This window comes from Tasmannia lanceolata, unplaced genomic scaffold, assembly GCF_043159265.1.
Source record: "Tasmannia lanceolata isolate RefF3 unplaced genomic scaffold, GAP_Taslan_0.1 ptg000876l, whole genome shotgun sequence".
NCBI lineage: Eukaryota > Viridiplantae > Streptophyta > Magnoliopsida > Canellales > Winteraceae > Tasmannia > Tasmannia lanceolata.
Genome location: NW_027519541.1, coordinates 7,501 through 16,366, shown reverse-complemented (window position 1 = coordinate 16,366; position 8,866 = coordinate 7,501). Strand labels below are relative to the sequence as shown.

The 8,866-nt window shown below is 36.2% G+C and overlaps 3 non-coding genes across 3 annotated transcripts; 1 reads left to right on the top strand and 2 right to left on the bottom strand.

Moving 5' to 3' along the window:
• Window positions 1-2,483: 2,483 nt before the first annotated feature.
• On the bottom strand, window positions 2,484-2,556 carry TRNAF-GAA (transfer RNA phenylalanine (anticodon GAA)). Its single transcript has one exon. It is a non-coding gene; the product is annotated as a tRNA-Phe (tRNA).
• Window positions 2,557-4,284: 1,728 nt separating this feature from the next.
• TRNAT-UGU (transfer RNA threonine (anticodon UGU)) lies at window positions 4,285-4,357 on the top strand. Its single transcript has one exon. It is a non-coding gene; the product is annotated as a tRNA-Thr (tRNA).
• A 1,268-nt stretch (window positions 4,358-5,625) lies between these two features.
• TRNAS-GGA (transfer RNA serine (anticodon GGA)) lies at window positions 5,626-5,712 on the bottom strand. Its single transcript has one exon. It is a non-coding gene; the product is annotated as a tRNA-Ser (tRNA).
• Between the last annotated feature and the right edge of the window lie 3,154 nt (window positions 5,713-8,866).

Here is an 8,866-nt window from a genome sequence, read left to right as displayed (position 1 = left end):
TGGTTCGATCAAAATTGTTGTTTCGACTAAGCAGTTATGGATGAATTGACAATTCCAATTTGAATCGACTAATTCGGTATATTCCACATTCATGAGAGTGCATCTATGTTTCTGCTTTACGAATATGATATTTTCTGGGCATTTCTAATAATATCAAGTCTTATTCCTATTTTAGCATTTCTAATTTCGGGAGTTTTAGCCCCGATTAGTGAAGGACCAGAGAAACTCTCTAGTTATGAATCGGGTATAGAACCAATGGGGGATGCTTGGTTACAATTCCGAATTCGCTATTACATGTTTGCTCTAGTTTTTGTTGTTTTTGATGTTGAAACGGTCTTTCTTTATCCATGGGCAATGAGTTTCGATGTATTGGGTGTATCTGTATTTATAGAAGCTTTCATTTTCGTGCTTATCCCAATTGTTGGTTCAGTTTATGCATGGCGAAAAGGAGCATTGGAATGGTCTTAGCTCCTGAATATTCAGACAATCAAAATCAAAAACAAAGAAAAGATTACATTGAGACAGTTATTAATTCTATTGAGTTTCCGTTACTTGACCAAACAACCCAAAATTCAGTTATTTCAACTACATCGAATGATCTTTCGAATTGGTCAAGACTCTCCAGTTTATGGCCGCTTCTCTATGGTACCAGTTGTTGCTTCATTGAATTTGCTTCATTAATAGGCTCGCGATTCGACTTTGATCGTTATGGATTGGTACCAAGATCGAGTCCTAGGCAAGCAGACCTCATTTTAACAGCCGGCACAGTAACAATGAAAATGGCGCCTTCCTTAGTGAGATTATATGAGCAAATGCCTGAACCAAAATATGTCATTGCGATGGGAGCTTGTACTATTACAGGAGGGATGTTCAGTACGGATTCTTATAGTACCGTTCGGGGAGTCGATAAGCTAATTCCTGTGGATGTCTATTTGCCGGGCTGCCCACCCAAACCAGAGGCAGTTATAGATGCTATAACGAAACTTCGTAAGAAAGTATCTCGAGAAATCTATGAAGATCAAATTGGGTCTCAACAGGAAAATCGATATTTTACTACCAATCACAAGTTTCATGTTGGACGCAGTACTCATACTGGAAATTACGATCAAGGATTACTCTATAAATCTCCATCTACTTCAGAAATACCTCCTGAAACTGAAACATCTTTCAAATACAAAAGTTCAGTATCTTCCCACGAATTAGTGAATTAGGCAGGATGCTTTTGTGCAGAATAACAAACAGCGGGTAAATCTTCATAAATTTCATCGTAAATGTGAAATACTCATACAAATACAAATGTGGGAGAGATCAAGAAGATGCAAGGTCGTTTATCTGCTTGGCTAGTCAAGCATGAGCTAGTGCATAGATCTTTGGGCTTCGATTACCAAGGAATAGAGACTTTACAAATAAAGCCCGAGGATTGGTACTCCATTGCTGTCATTTCATATGTATATGGTTACAATTATCTACGTTCCCAGTGTGCTTATGATGTAGCACCGGGCGGGTTGTTAGCTAGTGTGTATCATCTTACGAGAATACAGTATGGTGTGGATCAACCCGAAGAGGTATGCATAAAAGTATTTGCCCCAAGGAGGAATCCTAGAATCCCGTCTGTTTTCTGGATTTGGAAAAGTGCTGATTTTCAAGAACGGGAATCTTATGATATGTTGGGAATCTCTTATGAAAATCATCCACGCCTGAAACGTATCTTGATGCCTGAAAGTTGGATAGGCTGGCCCCTACGTAAGGATTATATTGCCCCCAATTTCTATGAAATACAAGATGCTCATTGAATGATAAGAAACTAATATTCACTTCTACGACTCCAGATATTCAAGGAATCTTTTTATGTTCTGTTCTAGATGAAACAGAATAACTGGACTCTCATCTCAGTATTATGAATGGGCTACTAAAGGGGCTTCATTGATATTCCCCAATTTGGAAGATATCCATTTCGGATGAGCAAAGCCAATAGGATGAATCAAAAGAGTTCTGCACCATGAACTTTGTACCGCGCACATCACTTAGATGGGCCCCGAAAAGTCACGTAGGAGGGAGTGAAGAAAGAGAAAGTGAAGAAATAGAATATGAAAGAAAATATGAAATTATGAACTCAAAATTCAGAAATGAAAAGGGGATCAGATTTTCTTTGTACTGTATCTGAAATGAATCCTGTCTATTCCTACCCTTCGATTCCTCTCTAGACTAGACTTTTGGGTTTTCAGCCAACTAACTTCAATTCAAATATGTATGAAGTATTAACATTCTTTTTGAGCGAGAGCAGGTACAGTATGAACAAACAAAAAAGAAGAGGGAACAGAATCTAATTCTTTTCTTTACCCATCAAAAAAAAAAATGGGGGATCTAGATATATCCCTAGATGGATAAGTATGTATCATGATCTAGACTATTAACGAATAGAATATGGATCCCGATCCATATCGATTCATTTGTATGAGTATCTATTCGATATATTAACCACGTGCCAGGAACCAGATTTGAACTGGCGACACGAGGATTTTCAGTCCTCTGCTCTACCAGCTGAGCTATCCCGACCATCCCCGACGCATCATCCTACTAGAGGGCTTGGGTCTATGTCAATTAAAGGGACTCAAAAAACATTAGAAAATCTTACCTCAGCCTTGGAATTTCTTGGATCTTCAAAAAGAAGACTTTGTAAGTGTAAGAGTAATGATATGGACTGTGAATGATTCAATAATGGAGATTCCTTGCCATATATGTTCATTTGTACGTAGATCATATCTATCACAAGACTTGTGATAAGAGAGAAAGATTTCTGGTCGGATCCATTTGTGAAAGAGTAGAGTGAGTGAGAAACATAGCTAAGCTCATTTTGAACCACTGACGAAAAAAGAGGATAAATGGTTAGGGAATGGAATAAAATAGGCCTTTTTTTTTTTATTGGGGATAGAGGGACTTGAACCCTCATGATTTCAAAAGTCGACGGATTTTCCTCTTACTATAAATTTCATTGTTGTCGGTATTGACATGTAGAATGGGACTCTATCTTTATTCTCGTCCGATTAATCAGTTCTTCAAAAGATCTTTCAGACTCTGGAGTAAATGATTTGATCACTGAATCTTCGATTCTTCCTTTTGGAATCGATTTAATTTAGCAAGAATTCTGCAATTTTTCATATAAATAATCAAAAAATCCGGATTCGGGTCGTGATTAATCATTTGATATTTAAGTACGTCTATGTACTTAAATAAGGTCATCCTTTCTGGAGTTTTGATAGAAGGATTCCTCTACCAATGTAGTCAACCCCGTTCGTTAGAACAGCTTCCATTGAGTCTCTGCACCTATCCTTCTTTTGATTCTCGCTTTCTGAACCCTTGTTTTCAGAAAACTGGATTTGGCTCAGGATTGCCCATTTTTAATTCCAGGGTTTCTCTGAATTTGGAAGTTACCACTTAGTAGGTTTCCATACCAAGGCTCAACCCAATCAAGCCCGTAGCGTCTACCAATTTCGCCATATCCCCCTTATGAGATCTCGATCTCATTGTGATCCCATCCCCTTCTTTCATTTATGTTGGAACCATTGAATTCATTAGATACTGATTCCTATATCGAAAAAGTGTCTGCTCCTATTTTATTTCTTGCCCATCTTCTTTCATATCTATTGGAGGACCATTCCATTATTTGGTCCAATCAGAAATGATTCTATCATTGATGTATCTGCAATTCAATATGGATGGATATATCCCACATATAGATGTTCCCCCCCCCTCTCATTTTTCCCGCGCAGTTTGGAATACTGGAACGGTCGATATTCATTCTTCTTTTTTTTTTTTTCGTCCTATCTCCTCCCTTTCCGAATGAAACAAAAGGAATATCTCAGTAGGATCTGGATTGCATCCTTATCTTATCCTTTCCTTAGGAACTACACTCTAATAGAAATAGAATTCATATAATCTGCTATAACTGCTATAACTAATAGTTATATTCTATTCTATAATAGAATATAGAATTATTTCATATGTATATAGTATTATTTTGCGTTTTTTAAATTTGATTTGAATGAAAAAAAAAAATTCTAGTGCTAGTGACTACTAATAAATGAAATAATCAAAAATAAATAATCAAATAGAAAATAATCAAAAATAAAATCAAAATTCATATTATATTAATAATTATTAATATTAATTAATATGTTATAATAATTTATAATAATTAATATTAATAATTATTAATAGCTAATAGCTAACTAAGATCCCAATAGTTTCCCGAATTCCTATTCACGCACTATTTCTGTTATATGAGCCCGCTTAGCTCAGAGGTTAGAGCACCGCATTTGTAATGCGATGGTCATCGGTTCGATTCCGATAGTCGGCTTTCTCTATTTGTTCTATTTTTTTTTTTTTATCAGGATTGATCATCTTTCCTTGAGACCAAGGAATATTGAGAAGACCCCCCCCTTTTTTTTCTCCAAATGTCGGGTTACCGATCTATTATGTTATGTCGCGGGAACTTCCAACTATGAATAAAGAATAAAAAACGGATTGGAGCCGTTTGATCTATACAGAACAAATCAAGAAAAGGATCCTTAACTTCCCATATATACAATATACAAAATAATACGGATATTGATACAATTCATCTTATTCCTCTTTGTAGTACTTCAGTGGATTTAGCTTCGTTTATCGTTTAGTTCAGTATTAATTTAGGTTTATTCTGTAAAATGAAATTTCAATAAAATTAAGGAGTCTTTATGTCTCGTTACCGAGGGCCTCGTTTCAAAAAAATACGCCGTCTAGGGGCTTTACCGGGACTCACTAGGAAAAGACCTAGATCCGGAAGTGATCTTAGAAACCAATCGCGTTCCGGGAAAAGATCTCAATATCGTATTCGTCTAGAAGAAAAACAAAAATTGCGTTTTCATTATGGTCTGACAGAGCAACAATTACTTAGATATGTTCGTATTGCTGGGAAAGCCAAAGGGTCAACAGGTCAGGTTTTACTACAACTACTTGAGATGCGTTTGGATAACATCCTTTTTCGATTGGGTATGGCTTCGACCATTCCGGGAGCCAGGCAATTAGTTAATCATAGACATATTTTAGTTAATGGCCGTATAGTAGATATCCCAAGTTATCGCTGCAAACCCCAAGATATTATTACTATGAGGGATGAACAAAGATCCAGAGCTCTGATTCAAAATTATATGGATTCATCCCCCCACGAGGAGTTGGCAAAACATTTGAGTCTTTATTCATCCCAATATAAAGGATTAGTAAATCAAATAATAGATATTAAGTGGATCGGTTTGAAAATCAATGAGTTGCTAGTCGTAGAATATTATTCCCGTCAGACTTGAACCTAACTAAAATAACAAAGCTTTGGACAAGCCCCTTTTTTTTCTTTCGCCGAAGTAAATAGATCTAAGAGGTTTGATCCGGATTTTTCTCCCATTCACGTATTACAAATGGATCAGCGGTGAGATTTTTATTCCTTGTCCATTCTTTCCGTTCCGGTATTTTCCATACCACAGCAATTAGGAATAGAGAATCTATATCAAATAAAGTACGATTGGAATACTCGTATCAATTGTTATTTGATTTGATACATTGTAGTCGGTACCGTTGGTGAATTAGGTGAAGGTACGGAGAGAGAGGGATTCGAACCCTCGGTAAACAAAAGCCTACATAGCAGTTCCAATGCTACGCCTTGAACCACTCGGCCATCTCTCCTACATAATCTTATGATTATGACCCAGAAACCGAGTGAATAGCGAGTCATTCATATTATTGTATTATTGCAATACAGGTATGACCAATCAATTCTAAATAGAAAATAGAAAACTTTTCATTAAAGAAAGATCTTCCCTCGAGGATCGAGGGATAAAAAAACATTTTTTTTCTTATCTTTTTCTTATCTTATTAAAAAGATTAAAAAAAAATAGATAGAATCTATCTATTCATGTTTGTCAAGAAGACGATCCCGTCTTATTCTTAGATTTATACTGGATTAAACCAATGAATTGGAACAAGTCAACTGACCCTATTTTATACTATGGTTACATTTAGACTATTATGGTTCCATAGGAATTCCAAAATTCCTTTCTAGTTTCAGATTTCTCAACAACAATTCCTCTCATGAGCTACCCCACAATCTATTACAAATTCATGAATCGTCCCATGGATTTTTTTGATATTTCGATTGCGTGGTGTATACACACTATGCACAAAAAATGGATGGTTATTCTTATTCTATTTTCATCATGGAATGATTCTATTATTTGATTTGATTTTTTTTTTCTTTGGATCATAATCAAATCAAAACTTCTAGAGTCATCAGAATCTGTAGGAAAAACTTCCTTGATTCCTGAGCTTCGATAAAATAGGAATAGTTCCGTTCATTGGTATACTACTTAATATTTATACTTAATACTTAATTTAAATGAAATACAATCGGATTCAAATATTTCCTATCCATCCCTGCCCCAAAGGGACAATTTGAGTGGAAGGTCGACACCTTTTTTTTTAGAATGAGTCCGTTTGTTTTTATGTGATTTCGTACTATACAATTCCTTTGTTTGTGGGATCATTTTCCCTCTAGGGGTAATGAGAAGAATTATGGAATGGATTGTTAACCATGCCTAGATCTCGGATAAATGGAAATTTTATTGATAAGACCTCTTCAATTGTAGCCAATATCTTATTACGAATAATTCCGACAACCTCAGGAGAAAAAGAGGCATTTACCTATTACAGAGATGGTGCGATTTGATTTTTTTTTATTATTATTTATTTATTATTTATGATTTACCGACCTCAGTCTTACGAGAAAGAGACATGATTCGTAATACAAAGAAAAAAGATTTTTGAAATAAACCTATGCTCGGTGAAGGTGAAATTTAGAGATAGAACAATTCCTTCTGTCGTGTATCCCCGATTGATGCAGCCTCAGATGCTTCAATTGTTGATTTGAGTATTGAGCGAAAGGTTACACCTACAGGTTCTGTATTGTAGGTCAATCCGACTCCACTAGGACCAGACCAATAGGCGGCATAGAGGAAGAAGCACTACACCTAGGAATCAACAACGCGAAAACTTTGTTATAAATTACCCCTTTTCCTTATCGGGATCGGGACTAACAAGAATGGTTGGGACAACAAACATCCATCTCGTTCGTACTTTGGATACCCGTATAACCATCGAAGATCGTTGAAGTGACTAATTCCTGGAAATAGGGGGCGTTGAGGACAAAGAAATTGTTGGAGTTACCATTTCTATCTAGCACCAACATGGTTGGTGTTAAGAAAATATAGACCTCTTGCAGGAAGGCTGGCTAGAGATTTCTTGTAAAAACACCAGCCCCTGTCAGTTCATAATGAGAATATTTCAATCTTTTTTGATTCCATGGATTATTCCCCTTATTACTATGCACAGAAGGGAGGAGCCGTATGAGATGAAAGTCTCACGTACGTTTCTGGAACGGAGATTCTTTGAATAGAATGAACGACCGTAACGGATGTCAGCTCAATCCGAAGGAAATTATGCGGAAGCTTTACAAAATTATTATGAAGCTATGCGACTAGAAATTGATCCCTATGATCGAAGTTATATACTCTATAACATAGGCCTTATCCACACAAGCAACGGAGAACATACGAAGGCTTTGGAATATTATTTCCGGGCACTCGAACGAAACCCATTCTTACCACAAGCTTTTAATAATATGGCCGTCATCTGTCATTACGTGCGACTATCTCCACTATAGAAAGAAGGAAAGAAAGATCAAACCTCCTAGTAAATACTAGAAAAAAATAGGCTTTCTACATATGCATCATTCAAAGCAACGAGTTTTATCAGCTGTAGCAAAGAAAGAGACTTCATAGGAGCCAAATATGAAGAAATAGGTACGGCCTATATATTAGATTCTATGGATAAAGAAAGGATCTAATTGATAGAGGAAGCACCGTAAAGATCAATTAGCGAGGTTTTGGGGCCGATACAATAAGAACTGCTTACTTATGTCATGATATGAGATAAAAGTTAGGAATCAACTTATGTAATAGAGTCGATCTACTAAGGTATTGAGCAGCGGTGTAGCATCAGATCCCAAAGATAGTAAGTCCTTTCTTTCTTTTGGAGGAAAGAAAATCTTTTTCAAAGATTCTATATGAATTTCTATATGAAAATGAAACCGAGATAGTTACCTTTCATAAAATTCTAAGTATAAGGGGAGGATACCTATGCTTCATTCTTCTGAAGGTAGGAGAAAAGATAAAACTGATTTGATTATTGATTCAAATTAGAGTTTGAAACTCATGTAATTCACCTCTTCTATTCTGGTTAACTCGATAAAAAATCGGATCTATTTACGAGAAATCTCATTCAGTTAGATATGGTAGATTAAGATGGGACACCAAAAGAATTGACTGCTGAGCCGTATGAGGTAGGAAACTCTCAAGTACGGTTCTAAGGGAAGGAATCGACCCACCTATTCCGACCGGGGAGAACAGGCCATTCGACAGGGAGATTCTGAAATTGCAGAGGCTTGGTCCGATCAAGCTGCTGAATATTGGAAACAAGCTATAGCGCTTACTCCAGGTAATTATATTGAAGCACATAACTGGTTGAAGATCACACGACGGTTCGAATAAGAACACTCTCTTTTATAATTCATTATAATGTTGGATCCATCAATCAAATAAAATAGATCGTTCCTCCGGGAAGAGCCAATCGAGGAATTTCATTATATCCCTTCTAAGATCGTTCTATTTCACCCGGTACCTCATAGAGATAAACGATACGGATACAGTAAATGACTAATGAATGATCCTTTGATTTGTAATAGAATAATATAATACCTTCCGTGTAAGATTAAGATATGAAGTAG